This window comes from Chelonoidis abingdonii, chromosome 1, assembly GCF_003597395.2.
Source record: "Chelonoidis abingdonii isolate Lonesome George chromosome 1, CheloAbing_2.0, whole genome shotgun sequence".
Classification (NCBI taxonomy): domain Eukaryota; kingdom Metazoa; phylum Chordata; order Testudines; family Testudinidae; genus Chelonoidis; species Chelonoidis abingdonii.
Genome location: NC_133769.1, coordinates 306,271,232 through 306,288,769, shown reverse-complemented (window position 1 = coordinate 306,288,769; position 17,538 = coordinate 306,271,232). Strand labels below are relative to the sequence as shown.

General features: G+C 39.5%; 1 long non-coding RNA gene across 3 annotated transcripts in view; it reads right to left on the bottom strand.

Moving 5' to 3' along the window:
* Window positions 1-980: 980 nt before the first annotated feature.
* The window catches only part of LOC116815133 (uncharacterized), a 61,172-nt gene continuing 44,614 nt past the window's right edge, over window positions 981-17,538 (bottom strand). For 2 of the 3 annotated variants that reach the window (XR_004371411.1, XR_004371412.1), the window contains 3 exons: window positions 8,067-8,089; window positions 7,746-7,836; window positions 981-1,057 (listed from right to left, as the gene is read on the bottom strand). This is a non-coding gene — a long non-coding RNA (uncharacterized LOC116815133). Of the gene's footprint in view, window positions 1,058-7,745; window positions 7,837-8,066; window positions 8,090-8,425; window positions 8,473-17,538 lie in introns of all 3 variants that reach the window. The other variant, XR_012655250.1, reaches the window with a different exon arrangement.

The window sequence follows — 17,538 nt, the reverse complement described above, 5'->3', positions numbered from 1 at the left end:
ATTTTCTAATGGTCTTATGTGTACATTCAGCAGTTTTAAATTCAGTTGGCTCATTTTTTAAATAATTCTGTTAACCTTTCACTTGTAGAGTAAACTTGTCAAACTCTGCTCCAAAACTTTTTCTGTGACCTTTGCAGGCTATAATTAATGCTGAAGTTGATATTAATATCTTGTCTCTGTCAATGTTCTTCAGAATCTAATTGAGCAATTTGTTGAGAGCACATGTAGAGTACATTTGACCAATCTGGCAGGGCATACATTATAAGCTATTGAACTGCTAGTATAGATTATACTGTGTGCAGCTATTTTACACTATTTCTTCTGGAAAATGTGCTTGGGAAACATGGTTACCTATCTTTAACAAATTTCCCTCCACATATATTCCTATTTTCTATCAATATCCTGGTTTACATGATTGCCAATAAAGCATACGATGTTCTTTGTGCATGCAAAGATGTACATAGACTTTAATAAGAATAAGCACATAGGCAACAGCGCCAGACCCAAATTTTGGCTCTTGATACAACATTAAATGTCTGGCCAGTCAACCAGTCAGGCATTTGAACACTCCTCAAAGACTCTAATTATTTACATGAAAATGTCAGTGGTCTGGCTGGTCTCCTCCTGCTGGCAGCCCACCAGATTGATGCAAGGGGAATACCAGCCTCTGGATTCCCAGGGGATTTAAGCTCCCTTGGACTCCCCGGCACATTTCCTGGGTACCGATCCACAGTCTGTTACTCGTTTACAGAAATGGAGCCCCTAAGCCCACCAGCCTTGGATACCCCAGCACTCACCTCCCCAAGATATTCCAATAGTTTAAACACAACCTCTGTAAGAATCCCACCAAAAGTTTGAGCTTTTGGGGTTACAGTTTAACTCTCTCTGGTGGTATGTGGTAGTTTATAACATACAAAGTACAACACATTATTGCTCTTTCATAGAATGAGACAGACACAATTCCATACAAAATAATAAACCCTACATATATTTCTTTGCCTCAGTTTCCTCATCGCTCCAGAACATTCTTTGGCCTGATCACTCTGACAATAAGAATCTGCAAGATAACAGTAGTTAACTTGTATAAACCAGTGAATACAGACTGGCCTTTCCCCCTCACGCCCCGCCCCCCCAGCCTATTACCCACAATATATCACCTGCCTATATATATAATCCAGTGATTTCAGTAGCCATCACATGTTGTGTGGCTATAATAGTAACAATGCTGCAGGAGAGGCACTGGCAGAATGGGCATCAAACAAAGACACAAATCTTTCTTTTGCTGCAAAAGACAGAGGCCCTTTCCATTCTGTCTGCTGGAATAGAGACTACAACCCAGATCTCTGTTTTCTCAGCAAAGACCAGTCCAGAATCCTTCAGAACACCTCCAGAACCATTCTTGGCAATTTTTTGCCCAGTCAGTGTGGATTGGAATTGTACTCTAGTAATCATGTCATCATCCAAACGATGATAGACCTTTCAAAAGGTAAACTGTCCAGGATTCACTGTGAAAATGGAGGCCATCATTGATGCAATTCCACCAAAGCCCAAAAATGTTGATTGTTTCACCTGGCTCATCTCAAATGCTGCAAGAAAAAACATCTCCTGCACCTACTGAAAAGGATACAGTCTTTCAGGATGCTGAAAACCAGAGACAGAAAGACTGTTAAAAGGAGTATCAAATGTCTTATGAAACAAACACAGCAACATCCATACTAGAGTTACTGAATTAGTCCTCCATCAAAGATGAATGAAGATGACTGATGCTTTGGACTTAACCAAGCTTTGCATCTGGAGTGAGTAATTATTGTGTCTGCGTGGGGCTGCAAACTGAGTGAAACACTGAAACCATGAAGTCTCAGCTGATGGAGTCACAAGAATGCTTCTTACGAACTCATGAAAGCTGTGAAACCTGCAGGACCTGATGGTGTCGTTCAAAAATTTTCTAAAGACATCAGGCCCAAGGGATGGAAATGGCTGGAAGTACTGTTCTCCGATATCCATTCCTCAGAGTTCATTCCAAGGATTTGGTGTGAGGCTATGGTTATTTCCATTGCCAAGCCTAGGAACTCAACCAATAATCCTTCACCATAGTCACCCATATTACTATTCTGCAAATCATACAAGTTAATGGAGAAAATATTACCGGCAAGGATCATGCTGCTTTTACAAACAATGTTACTGAATGAACAAAGGGGTTTCTGACCAGGCTACAGCTGCACTGATCAAGTATTAGCTTTACCAACACACATATCACCAGGACAGCTTTTTTAGATGTATCTGCTGTCTATGACACTGTACAGAGGAATGCCCTTCCCCTGAAAGCCACCAAAATTATCCCATGCAACGGAATCATAAAATTCCTCTGAGAAGTTCTGATCAGTCATAGTGTAGACCGAGATCCAGTGTGCTTCGCTAGCAGCAGCCATGGGAACCACAAGCTGTGGACTACAAACTGCAGCATGTTGGGAGAATTTCCTAGTTCCTGCCAGGAAGTACCCTCTGCCCCTCCCAGTTGGAAGTTTCAGTATTGACTCAAACTGGGAGTATGTGGCAGGAAAGCAGAAAGGAGGCTGCTGGACTGTAATCTTGTTATGTGATTCTTTACAGAATAAAACCTTGTTCCTGATGGTTTGTCTGAGTGGGTCTGGTGTAAGGTGAATATACAATGACTCACAAGCAGAGCACACAGAAGAGCCTCAGGTATAAAGTTTCCCAAAGTTGTGTAAAATGCCCCAAGGCAGGTCTCCCCTAGCTGAAACAAATTCATACTGGGCCAATGAACAAGACAGGGACCACAACAGGTTTTGTGTTTTCCTTAGTATCCAGGTCAGCAGGCCATGCACTCTCAACAGTGGCTTCCAAAGGGATCAGTCCTAACACCAGTCCTGATCTACACCAGTGACTTTCCTCAGACATCATTATAGAAATGTGTTTATGCTGATAACGCTACACTGGCTAGACAGGTATGGCATTTATTTACCATAGAACAAATCCTAACCAAGGACTTTAAAACCACAGAAGAATATTACTTATATTGGGAGCTAAAACCAAACCTCACTAAGATTGTGTTCTCAGCATCTTATCTAAACAACATGAAAGCTAGGGCAGAACAGTATGTGTACTTCTGTGTCCTGCAGATAAGACCTGAGCTTCCCTCAAAATATTGTGGGGTGACATTAAATTGAAGCCTCATACACCACCAGCTCCCCAAATAAATAACAAGACAAAATAAAGATGCATGTAAATCTCTTTCAGAAATTGTCAGGAATGACCTGTGGAACCAATGCAAAAACTCTCTGGACATTTTCACTGTCCCTTTTCTACTCTACTGCGAAATACTGCTTACCTGTCTGGATACATAGCTCCCACACATTATTTGTCAGTTCTCAACATCTCCATGCAGATCATTACAGACACTGTAAAATCAATGCCACAACCAGAGCATCCCATACTGATGCCCACTGAAATTGGTTGTGACATGTGAATCCTTCGGGAATCCCGTTGTATTCAAGGGAACAAGGATCTTGCAATGCATATGAAGACCTACATAACATACTGAGATTCTGACTCAAATCCAGCAAATCTTTCTAGCATGCAGTGCAAAAACTTGAAGACATGGGTTTTTTCCCCAAAGATCAATGGCAAGCAAGGGGGCAGGATGCCAACATCCCAAACAAACACCCCATTGAAGACCCAGTGGCTTTTCACTCCCATGGAAAATGTGGTCCACTTAGTACCACATCCAGTTATCACGTGGAAGATGCACCTACTACCTCCATAAATGAAAACTGAGACACAATCTATTTGTGATTGCATAAACATGCTTCAAACTATGGAACACCTCATCAGACAGTGTCCCAAATGATCATATCCTGGTTGTTTCTCTACCATCCACTCAGTATCATCTGAAGCAATCAGTTGGGTTGCCTGCCTAGACTTAGACATCTAGCATTGCTGGTTTTAAGCCATAGAAAGAAAACAGGTATATTATGTAAAAGTGCCTATATAACTTAGGAGCCTGAATTCCATTTTCAAAAGTGACTGAAGGACAGAATTTCAAATATATTTCTGAACATAAAGATGCAGATCGGCACCTATTGGAACTTTCAGAACTTCCCTTTGGGTGCTAGGTGCCTATATATTTTTGAAAAATCCCACTGAGTACCTATCTGTATCTTTAGGCTCCTAAATAAATTTGTAAATCTGTCCCTAAGTGCCCTAGTCACTTGAAAATGAGACTTAGGCCTGCATTGTTAAAGGGATTTAGGCTTTGCCTGGCTGAGTGAAGCAATATCTAAACCCTTGGTGGCCGCCTCCTAGTGAATTTTCCAGCCCTGAGTTAGGTGATTTCATGCCATTAAGGCTCCCTATAGAGTTCATGAGGTAGCTAAGCACTTAAGACAAAAAATTCAGAAGCAAGACAGCTGAGCAGGGAGCTACCTAAGCTAGTCAAGAGTAAAATACTAGAGTGAGAAGAGGGACTTATGTGCCTCAGCAGTTAGCCTGGCTCATCTCACTGATGAGCCAGAAATGGGCACTTTCCTCTACTCAGGATCCTAAGCTGCAAACCCTTTCCTGCAGGTCGGCACCTAAACCAAGTCAGCTGCTTAAGTAACCCAAGTTCTATGAGCCACAACTCTCTCTCTGTCTCCTGCTCATGATCAATTCTCTCAGTTTCATGCCACATGTTCCTGTGTACCCTAGGCAGCCATTTTTGAAGGAGTTGTGCTGCCCCTCAACCTATGAGTATCCTGTATCCATTCTTCCTGCTGCAGGGGCTGCAGGTCTTCGGTGTGCTCAGAATACATCTACAGGACCAATTCCTGCTGGCAACATAAGCATCATCCATCTAATTCAAATGCTTGAAGGCCTCTAGGATTTTGCCTTGAGCTAGGGCTCCAAGCCACTCTTTAGTTGTAGGGTGGCAACTTTGCTTACGCTACTTTGAAAATGCTGACTGGTGGAAACTTAGGCACCTAGCTGGCTGTTTAGGTGCCTTCCCCCTTCTAAAAATCTGGTCTTTAGGTGCTTTTGAAATTTGTAGCCATAATCAACCCTCGGGATTTCAGGCATGTGTGTAGTTGCAGCAGTGCAAATCCCTAGATTAGACAGGCAATACTGTAACTTAAACCTGTACATCTTACCCCTGCTTGGAACCAGAATATGTTGCCCCAGGGAAATTATGGCTTAGAGTGGCTAGAAGGGACCATCATGATCAGGGCCGGCTCCAGGCACCAGCATTCCAAGCTGGTGCTTGGGGCGGCATTCTGCAAGGGGCGGCAGTCTCTGTTGTTTTGCCCCTAAGCAGTGAGCCGAATTGCCATCCTGGGCTGTGGGGGAAGTCCGTGCACCCCTAGGGCAGCAGGTGCGTTTCCGCTGCAATTCAGCAGGAGCTTCTATGTTTAGCTGTCCAGGGCGGCTTCAGCTAAACATAAAAGCTGCCGTCAAATTGCCGGCGCCATGGAAACGTGCCTCCTGCCCTAAGGGTGCAGGGACTGCCCCGGCTGCCGCCGGCGGCAATTTGGCATGCTGCTTGGGGTGGCAAAAACTGTAGAGCCGACCCTGATCATGATCATCTAGTCTGAACTCCTGCACATTGCAGGCCACAAAACACACCCACCAACTCCTGTAATAAACCCCTATTCTCTGGCTAAGTTACTGAAGTTCTCAAATCACAATTTAAAGACTTCAAGTTACAGAGAATCCACCAATTATTCTAGTTTAAACTTGCAAGAAAGGCCAACACTCTCTTTCCCCCCCCAAAAAACCCCCAAAATTGGGACTCTGCCATTCTGACCTTGGGGGAAATTTTCCTGCTCCAGATATGGCTATCAGTTGGACCCTGAGCATGTCTGCAAGGCCCAGATATCTGAGGGGAAAATCACTGAAATAACTCTGAGTCCTCCCCATCTAGTGTCCCATCTCCGGCTGTTGGGGATATTTGCTACTAGCAGTCAAAGATGGGCCACATGCCATTGAAGGCAGTATCATTATATAATCCCCTCCATAAATCTGTCATGTCTTGAAGCTAATTAGGTTTTTTTCCCTCACTGCTCCCCTTAGAAGGCTGTTGCAGAACTTCACTCCTCTGATGGTTAGAAACCTTCATTTAATTTCAAGCCAAAACTTATTGATGGCCAGCTCATAGCCATTTGATCTTGTTTCAGCTTTGGCACTTAACTTTAATAACTCCTCTCCTTCCCTGGTATTTATCCCTCTGATTTATTTTTAGAGAGCAACCATATTTCCCCTCAACCTTCGTTTGGTTAGGTTAAAGAAGTCAAGCTCTTTGAGTCTCTTCTCATAAGGTAGACCTTCCATTCCTCTGATCATCCTAGAAGCCCTTTTCTGTACCTGTTCCAATTTGAATTAATCATTCTTAAACATGGGAGACCAGAACTGCACACTCTATTCCAGATGAGGTCTCACCAGTGACTTGTATAATGGTTCTACACTTCCCTATCTCTACTGGTAATACCTCGCCTGACACTTCCTAGGATTACACAAATCGTTTTCACAGCCTCATTAGATTGGTAATTCATAGTCATTTTGTGATCAACCAATACACCCAGGACTTTCTCCTCCTTTCTTGCTTCCAACTGATAAATCCACAGTTTATAGCTAGAAGTATTGTTGTTAGTCCTTAAATGCATAATCTTTCACTTTGCACTATTACAGTTCATCACATTTTCATTACTTCAGTTTACAAGGTGATTGAGATCTTCTTGTATGATATTTCGGTCCTCCTCTCTATTGGCAATACTTCCTAACTTTGTATCATCTTCAAATTTTATGAATCTTACTTTTTTATGCCAGGGTCATTAATGAAAATGTTAAATAAAATTAGTGCCAAAACCAATCCCTGAAGACCTCCACCAGTGACCTTCCTCGAGCCTGACAGTTGACGTTTCACCATGACCTGTAGTAGTCTCCTGTTTAACCAGTTCCTCATCCATCTTTCAGTTCTCATATTAATCCCTATCTTCTCCAGCGTAACTGATAATTGCCCGTGTGGAACTGTATCATATGCCTTATTGAAATCCACGTATATTAAATTTACAACATTCCCTTTGTCTAAAAATCTGAGTTATCTTCTCAAAGAAAGAGATCAGGTTGGTCTGACATGATCTACCTTTTGTAAAACCATGTTGCATTTTGTCACAATTACCATTTACCTGTATGTTCTTTACTACTTTCTCTACACTGAGAATGAGTTTATAGCAATGCTGCTACACTGGGGCTGTCCATCAATGAAAGTAACTGAGGCAAATTGTCAATGTAGGCAAAGCATGTGTTTTCATTCACCTGCATCCCAAGGGACATAACCACTGGACTATTGGCTATTCTGGGTATGCAGAAATTGCATTCTGGGCCTGAGGAAGTTTCCTATGAAAAAGATATATATATATAAAAAGTCCCTGATCAGCTGTACTTGTGACTTAATTCTGCTCACGGCAGAGGACCAAACCTATGCGTGAAATTCTACCCCCTTTTAATTCGTACATAGCTGTCATGTTTTTCAACAGAAGCAGGATTTCAGCCCTAGAGTTTCATCTTTTATACGGGAAGCCTACTCATCCATATCCTCTGCTCATAGTTCAGCAAAGGAGTGGTCCAAAGTCTGTTGAACACAATGGAAATCTGTCCACACACATCAACGGGCTTTGGATATGACTCCTGGAGTGCAACAAGCTTGTGCACCACACTGGAAAAGACAGAATTACAGATGTAGTGATTTTTACCTGAGGATATAAGAGAGCAGGCCCTCCAGATTCAGTCTGTGTAGCTTAGTACCAGTGCTATCCTCAACAAGGATCAAAGTATTCGTAAAGTCTAGTGGAGAAAATAATAATAATGTTGTTAACCTTTAACACAGATAGCATTACAGCTTGAATAAAAGAAAGATAGACACAGTTGTGTTAGTATTACCTTATTATATTTCCCAAGATATAAAAATTAATAAAATATGGATCTCTAACCTATTCACAGTGTTTTGTAGTAATTAAGTTGTCACTACACTTGGTAGGTTTTTGAAAATAATATTTTATGAACTTTATGCTTACCTGGAAGTAGAATATTTTCCTCCCTAGAAGAATACAAATAAAATTATTTATTTCACTGAGTTTCTTTAAAAACCATATAACGTATTTAATAAAGATTATAATCCAATAGATTTATTTAAAAGAAATTGTCTCCCTCCACCAAAAAAAATAATATATTACACTACATGTAGATTTTTGTATGTTTTAAAATAGTTCTTTTTCACATTATTAAGTACATGTACAGAATGTGGAAACCTGGTGCTGAAACAAATATTACATGTGCCTATAAATTAATATGTCCCCTTAGGAAAATGAAATTTCACAGTTTAATTACCCCATTTCTTCACAGAAGACATAAAGAAATTTATGGAACTAATTACTTTGATAATGAAGAGGGATTCTTTTTTCTCTTTCAGTGCAATCCCACCTAAAAGGAAGAAATGGAGAAATGTAACTCATTGAACTCCTCAGCAGCACCACTGTTATATATTTATTATTATTAGAAACTGTGGGGTTTTATTACTTTTGTGTTGGTACTAAATATAAACATCCAATATAAGGCAAGAGATTTTGTAATGGGTTTCTGCTACCACCTCAACAATTCATCTTCAAATCTTACAAGTTAAATTACTATAGATTAAACCAAAAGTCCATATTGAAAGCATTATTGCAGGTTTCATGCAGAGTATGTTACTCTTCTTTTGTTCTAGAATTGTGTGTAATGTAATCTGTGAAGGGCTCCATTAAATCACTTCTTTCAGCATAGGAAAACTTGAGTAGAGTATCTGGATGGTCATCTATAGGACCATCCTGTAAGACACCAAAGTGGTTACATCAAAACATTGTAATCTAGGGTCTCTTATAATAATAGTTGTTACTGAGCAACTTTCATTAGAAGATCTCAGAACCCTTCATAATTATTAACTAAATTAATTTTCTAGAGGCCATATTCCTATGTTTACACTTGAGATTGTGTCTCAGTGGCCAAACAGATAAGTGAGATGTTTATATGTTTATGGAACACTGTTAACATGAAATTTTGTCAATTAAAAAAAAAAGAGTTCAAAGCCATTTCAGGTATCACCCTTGCCCATGTCTCCCTGGCAGTTTCTGGGGAGGGGGGTTCAAATGTATTTTACTACGTTTTTCCCTCTGTGTGATGTATACAATACACTTGCAAATAGCAAGGGAAACTGTAGTGAAATTTTCACACTGAAAAAGTGAAACAAATGATGCACATGTGCCAAATGCCAAAACAAACAAATATGCCTTATCTCTTTTCCATTTATAACAATCTTAGTTGCTCTTCATAAAAACAATTGGTAAACAATATTCAGACACGTGTAATTACTGACTTGATTATGTCCCTTTAAAGTGGGTATAACTTGACAAAAAGTACATGTTGTATAAATTCATCCCTCTTAAGGCTCAGTCATGGCTTTGTCGGGTGCCCTGATCACGGGACAACATGTTGCTCCATTGCTCCTGGAACAGATTCTAAGGGCACAGTAGAATCTCAGAGTGATGAACGCCAGAGTTACAAACTGACCAGTCAATCATACACGTCATTTGGAACTGGAAGTACGCAATCAGGCAGAAACAGAGACAAAAACAAAAAAAAGCAAACAATACAGTACTATGTTAATTGTAAACTACTAAATAAATAAAGAGAAAGCAGCATTTGTCTTCTGCATAGTAAAGTTTCAAAGCTGTATAAAGTCAATGTTCATTTGTAAACTCTTGAAAGAACAATCACATTTTTTCAGAGTTACAAACATTTCAGAATTATGAACAATGTCCATTCCTGAAGTATTCAGAACTCTGAGGTTCTACTCTATATCTAGGAGTGACATGATAGGCTGAAGAGATTAGCTGCCCCAAGTACATAAGAACACCATATTGGTCAGACTTATGCTCCATCTAGTCCAGCATCCTGCCTCTTCCAGTTATTAGTGACAGATGCTTCAGAGGGAATGAAAAGAACAGAACAAGTTTGTGTAATCCATCCCATCATCCAGTCCCAGCTTCTGGCAGTCAAAGATTTAGGGATACCCAGAGCATGGGGTTGCATCTCTGACTATCTGGCTAATAGTCATTGATGGAAATATCCTCCATGCACTTATCTACTTTTTTTAACCGAGTTATATTTTTGGCTTTCACAACATCCCTTGACAATGAATTCCACAGATTAACTGTGTGTTGTGTGAAGAAGTTCTTCCTTTTTTACTTCCTTCCTTCCTGCTGCCAATTAATTTAATCAGGTGACTGCTAGTTCTTGTGTTATGAAAAGGGGTAAATAAAACTTCCCTACTCACTTTCTCCACACCATTCATGATTTTACAGATCTCTACCATATCATCTTTATTTGTCTCTTTTCTTAATTGAACAGTCCCAGTCTTTGTAATCTCTCCTTAAATTGATTCCATCCCCCTAATAAATTTTATTGTCTTTCTCTGCATCTTTTCCCAATTCTAATATATCTTTTTTGAGATGGGGCAACCAGAACTGCACACAGTATTCAAAGTGGATGTACCATGGATTTATATACTGGCATTATAATATGTTCTGTTTTATCATTATTCCTTTCCTAACGGTTCCTAGTACTCTGTTAGCTTTTTTTGACTACTGCTGCGCATTGACTGAATATACATGCCAAGGATTTCAAACGGGATAATATTTGGGGCACCTAGCCCATCTTGTGGCACAAACTACCAAGTCTACACTGCTATTTTTAGCATACTAGCTCAATCAAAGCTAGCACATATATATCTACCTGTACTGGAAATTACACCTCAAGCTACAGTGTAGACTTACCCTAAGAATCACAATTCCCCTGATTCTAAGGGAGAAATACTCTGAACTGGGGCTTTATTTGTTGCAATGTACTTCCTTCAGCAGGGCCGGCTTTAGGAAGTGTGGGGCCCAATTCGAACAGTTTCAACGGGGCCCCAGCAGGGATGACTTAAAAAAAACAACAAAAGATATGTGAAAAAACACGTGGGGTTTGTACTCACCGGGCGGTGCTCCTAGCCTTCGGCAGCACTTCGGCGGTGGGTCCTTCACTCGCTCCAGGTCTTCAGCAGCACTGAAGGACCTGCCACTGAAGACCCAGAGCAAGCAAAGGACTCACCGCCGAAGTGACGCCAACGACCCAGAAATAGTGAAGGACTCGCTGCCGAAGTGCTGCTGAAGACCCAGAGCGCTGCCTGGTGACTAAAAATTAAGAAGGCGCCTCTAGCCAGGGAAAGGATTCTCACTAGGCATGGGGCCCTCTTTGGCGCAGGGCCCGATTCGGGGGAATTGGTGGAATAGGCCTAATGTCGGCCCTGTCCCTCAGAAGGTTGACCTAGCTATATTAAATGGTACATACAGGGGTGTAGCGAGGGTCTGTCAAGGTCTGGAGCAGGTAGCCAGTGCCAGGGAACTCCTTATGTCCTCTCTGTAGCCACACAAGCCAACAACAATCTGGCTCCTTAATAAGTACGTTAATTAAAACAAAAATGGAGCTTTTTTCTATGCAATAATACCAGTATTATCCTCATCACTCATGCTCTACCCATTATAGAACTCCCAGCAATCAATAATAAATAGAATTAAAATTTCTACCTTGTTGAATGTTATTTGTCAAAGTTAACAACCAGAAAAAAATAAATTCACTCATTTATGACACCATGATTCACTTATCATTCCTCTCTTCAATCTACCTACACTGACAACCCATGAAAGCCAGAAATAAAGGCGGCTTTACAAGGATTCCAACTGTGGGATAATGGCCACACAAAAGCATAATGTCTGCTGTTTCAGATGCAAAGTTAATTAATTTAATAGAAAACATCTGGATGCAAGCTAATGAAGGCAGAGTCTGTCAATTATCATAATATTTTTTTTAAAAAAAGATTTTGCATTTTATGGAAATGTTATTCCTCCCCCTAACAGCCAACTTCTCAGAGAACCAGGGCAAGATTATGAATTCACAGAAGTTTTTCTTTTTTTTTAATTTATGCTTGTATATACTCTGTGTGTGTGTTTGAGTGCATACGTGGTGCACTGGATATTGGGAACAATATTTACTTATTTATGTGTCTATTTGTATAAATTTATATACATGTATTTATGTAAATGAATACAAATTCATAAATTCTCATGGCATTTACATTGTATTTGAAACCATTTTAGGCCCTCTTCCCCAATACTTACTCCAATGACTTCCGTGGAAGTGTTGCCTGATTAAGAACTGCAAGGGCTAGATGGTGGGCCAAATTCTCAGCTGATGTACACAGCTGATATTCTGACCCTGTGCCTTCAAAGCACATCCCCTTCTTAGAGGGATGCGGGGGGATCCTCCTGGCATTGTGTCTGAGCAGGTACACATTGTATAGATGCTCAGGGCCTGGCCAAACACAATCTAATTTTTCATATCATAAAACCTCTAGCTATGTAAAATCATAGCAAATGCATACAAAACAATTAACATGTGAAACCTTGTCCTTCAAGTTAGTAATGGGACAAATCTGAAAAAGACAGGAGGCTTGACTCTGTTTTGGTGACAGTCCATGTGGATTAGTTGAATGAAGGATTTGTTCAAGCGTGAATTGCTGAAGAGGCTGTTAGAATAATGGAGGATACTGGTTTTCAAAATTATCTTTATGCATGTTGAAGAGTGTGTTACTTTATTTGTTATGAGTTAATAGTGAGGGATGCTGAACATCTTGTTGACAACAATAGGAGATGCTGGGGCTTAGAACCTCTCAGGCAGCTGATAGGATATAGATATTCAGGCCTGTCTGCAAAGGCCTATCCTTTAAGAATGTAGGTGTATTCTTATCACTTAGCTACTTATAGAGGTATAAAAGAAGGAATCAAAGATCACTGTCTGTGGAATGTCCTTCTCTTACTGTGACAGACTAAGGCCTTCTGCTAAGATGTAGTTAGGCACTCATAAGCTGGGAAGTGTATGGTCACATTCTCACATTCCAAACTAGTCACATTGAAATAAGGTGCTATTGGGCTATTGGGAATACAGTCCTGCCCTGATATTCCTCTCACCTCCAGAGAAAGGGAAGAGCCTAGAAGATGTAAAAGGAAACTTGGTTTGATAGCATCCTGTCTGGCAAGAACTCACTTATCAATAGACACAGCTGAAACTCTTATGATCTGTATAGAATGAAGTTGTAAAATACTCACTTCTGTATTGTTTTTGATGTTAAGTTGCATGGCTCTGTCTGGTTCTGACAAGTGTTTCTGTCTGCTTTATAATTAATTTTGTGAGTGTAAACCAATGAAGGTGGTGGAAATAATTGGTTAAATAATCCCAATTACAGTAGTTAGGATTGGTTAGGTAAATTCTCAGTAAAATGATTGGTTAAGAAAATAGCTAAGCAAACTCAGGTTTTGCTATATGGTCCTGAAAGTCCAATCTGTACACTGGTGGGGGGGGAATGGGAAAGGGACAGGGGATGGGGAATTGGGATCATGTTTTGCTAAAGGGGAAAATGGGAACAGGAACAGAGACACAGGCAAGGCTCTGTGGTGTCAGAGCTGGGAAGGGGGATACTAAGGAAGGAAACTGGAATCATGCTTGCTGGAAGTTCACCCCAATAAACATCGAATTGTTTGCGCCTTTGGACTTTGGGTATTCTTGCTCTCTGTTCATGTGAGACCAGGGAAGTGAGAGGGAGAAGGAATAAACCCCCTAACAGCAGCTTCTTAAATAAATGCTTTTAATATATACTACTTAAATATATGTTTGTTTTTCTATTTTACTTCTATACTTGTTCTTCACATTGATTTCTAGACCTCCTTCCCTATCTTTTACTATCCCTTTTCTCACTAACATTTCTCTTCCATGTGTCTGTCTCTCTGCTCTGGTCTTCTGACGCTCTTTCCTGTGGCAGTCTCCTATCTATCAATCATTTTCATTTATGGTTGAATGGTAGAACTAAATTGCTCCTCTTTGTTCAACTGATGCTGATAGATATCCCCTCTGACACTAAGATTATCTATCTGGGACAAAATAGCCACAGATCTGAATTTTGCATATGAATTATTATTTATTTTTTGTTGACTGCCAATAGCATGCTCAGTGCTGTAGTTAGCACAGAAGAAAACAGTCCATACTCCAAAGGTATATTTGTGTATAGATAGTTAGATATGACAGAAAATACAGAAATACGGGTCAGGGACATAAATGAACTGGTGAACCACAAAAAGCCTCGTATTAAAATGGAGAACTTTTAACTTTTCTTTTCTTAATATAGTTTCATTCTTTGATGGATTCAAAGACCTCATGGAAGTGTGTTTAGTAGTGGAATTTTATTGAAGAGAGTTATGAATGGTAAACAAGTACAAGGAATTGCTCCAAAAATAATTAACAGTACAGAATAATTCACAGAGGCAAGAGAGGAAGAAAGGTAACAGCAAGATAGCAAACATGGCCAGGGCAACAGAGGGAGTAGGAAAAAAATGAAAGCGAAAATGTAGCTGAGCAGTAGAAAATTTGAAGGTGCGGGTCTTCCCCAACTCCGTTTGTCCATATGTCTCCCAAATTTCAAGCCAGGACATTGAATAGGTGTCAGCATTTCAGTAAATTATGTGCCAATGGACAAATGGCATTGAGTCATATTGGGGCTGAATCCCTCCAAAAAATGTATACTGTTGATTGTGGAATAATGCTACTCTGCCTTAGAGATGTAGAAAGGGTTACTTGGAGCAAAATGAAATGACTCTATTCCTTCTTCTTAGATATGTCACCTAAACACAAGTGTTCCCACTGACTTGTTTTCTCTCCTTTCCCTTGAGACTCTTTCCCTTAGCTTCTTCTAGTTGTTTATTGCACTGCAGTGTTCACGTAGCCCTAGATATAACAACCATCTTTCATCCCAACCACTGGAAGGCATACAGTATATTGGTGCTGTCAGTAACCTAAGTTAAACAGCCTTCCCTTTTTCGTAGTTTCTTGTGGCACTTTCAGGGGCAGGTGTGGGGCAGAAACATTTCTGCTGTTAAACTGATATGATTGATGATGGGGGCCCACTGAGACTATAAAGGGCATGAGCTGATGCAAATAGCAGAATTTTGTTTAACAGTGGGGTAAAAGGAACATTTAAGGCAGTAAGGAGACCTGGATAAAGGCAAGCCAAAGTGTGATTTTTCTAAGAGCCAACCATTTAGCAGCTTGTGTACTATTCTATCAAATTTATTTAAATAGACATTAGTTTATTGTTCATTTTTTTTCTAATGTTGAATAAAAAAACTGAACCTTCAATTTGTATTCAGCATTTTGACTCTGCCATAATAAACTGAGTTCCTTTCGGAACCACCTTTCTGGTACTTCACACAACAGTATCACATGCAAGTTATAAGCTTGAGAAGAAGAGTAGATATACAAGAGAAATGGTATTTAGACACCAAATACATGAACTGGAAATGACAGATGAGCAATGCATCTAGTGTTACAATTTGAACAGGAGAGACATCTTGTACTTCTGGGATCTAGTCTCCAGGCAACTGGAGATTGGAATAAAGCATTCATTTCCTTCCTGTTCTACAACAGTAACCTCTGAATAATGTGAGCAAAGAACTAGAGGAGGACACATTTGGTACTGGGTACAAAGTATTATAAAGAATGCATAGTAGGAATGGTGATCTTTCTGAATATGCCAGTGCTTTATTTTATTCCTAATTGCTGCGTTTGTACCCAGTTCAATGGTCATAGTTTCCAAAATTTCACAAAGAACAATGACATCTCAGAGAAGGATTTGCTTTTCCTAATCTTTTACAGAGTGATTGACTGTTCTCATTGTATTGTTGGGACATGACAAAAGTGTGGATGATATGACAGGCAACACCTGCCACAGGAGAAACTTGCACATTGATAGTGCATGATGTCTGGAACATCAGAGCTAAATTTATTTATCAATAACTTGGGTATAAATGATATTATACTTACAACTAGCAGTCAGCCAGATGTTGAAATTCTAATTTTCAAGTTCTAATCATGCATGCTGTACAATGATGAATAAATATAGTTACAATAAATATCTTAAAATATTTATCTTATTACTAAAATATAATCTGGACTATATATAATCTGGACCAATAGCATGCTCAGTGCTGTAGTTCGAGAAGCACAAGATTTACCATAATAAGCATATCTTCTTTCATTATCCACTATAATCCTTTCATTACAAGAGTTGTATGGACTTCCTTGTTTAATTTTGCAATTTTTCTGCAGTAAGAATTGAGATTTTCGTATAAACATGTTAATTTGTTCTAGGACAAAATCTATTCAAATTTACCAGAGAAGTTAGCTAAATTTTGCACTTGAAAAATTTGTCTTCTTTGCGGTAGTAAATTTATGGGCAGCAAGACCTTAAAATCTTCATAGAGGCATGATAACAAACATGGAACCCCTCCTAAACTTCTCCATGGTAATGGCTGTCACCTCAAGATTAAGTTTTACCCTTCTGAAAGCCATGATTCCTTAGTTATAGATCTTGTGACATACACAGCACAGTGTGCTCACGACGGCGTTGACTGAAAAGTCATTGTAACAACTGGGATATCTCAGGTTGGAATTAATAGACAATTTCTTGATGAGCAAACTGTCATTCTCCACTAAGAAAAGCACATGACAAAAATGACAAATTTTACTTCTCTTTGCAAATCTAATTAAAACCATTTTATACTACTTTTATCATTGATGTGAACTTTTTTCTCACATTCACTCTTTCCTGTTCAGGAGGTAAGTCATAAATTTAGGCTTTCTGTAGGAAAACTGTTTACTTAGTGCTCATGAGCACTACTCACTGCTCAATTTCTTTTCCTAAATATCATGTCCCACATGTGGACTCTCCTAATACTTTCTAATTTCTATGCATATGCAGAGCACCACAATTTGACATTCAAATATTTGCTTTTAACAATAAAACAAAGTGAAGAAAGAAAATCCAAGGGGGAAAATGAGACCTTGAAACAACTAGATGATGGAACAACACCCACCTTATCATTATCCTCATAGCTTCATCATCCTTCTCAGTATTTTTTTCCTCTTGCTTTATGATATGGGGAAATTACAGTGGAGAAAAAAGTGAGTAATCTTGATTTTTCAATGGCGCTGAGCATCCATAACTCCTGGTTAAAAGGAGGCATGAGGACTCAGCACCTTTGAAAGTGAAAACATGAATTGCACACTAGCACATTTAACTGCATAGTTAAGTAGTTGGAACTCCATGGTAACTCCAGTGGAAGTCCTAATACTGTACATGATAACTTTCACTATCATTGTGTTAACTCCTGGTAAGTATGTACCCAACTCTTGTCTTAATTCTGTTCCCTGCTCATTGGGAGCTGCCTTAGGGACTGCAGAATTACTAACATTATTGATTACTCATTAACATGCTCCATAATCCTTTTGTTTTTGATTGCTTAATAACCTGTATCAATCTATGTAACAACTGACCTAAACCGACTAGGCCATTATCTATTTGATCTA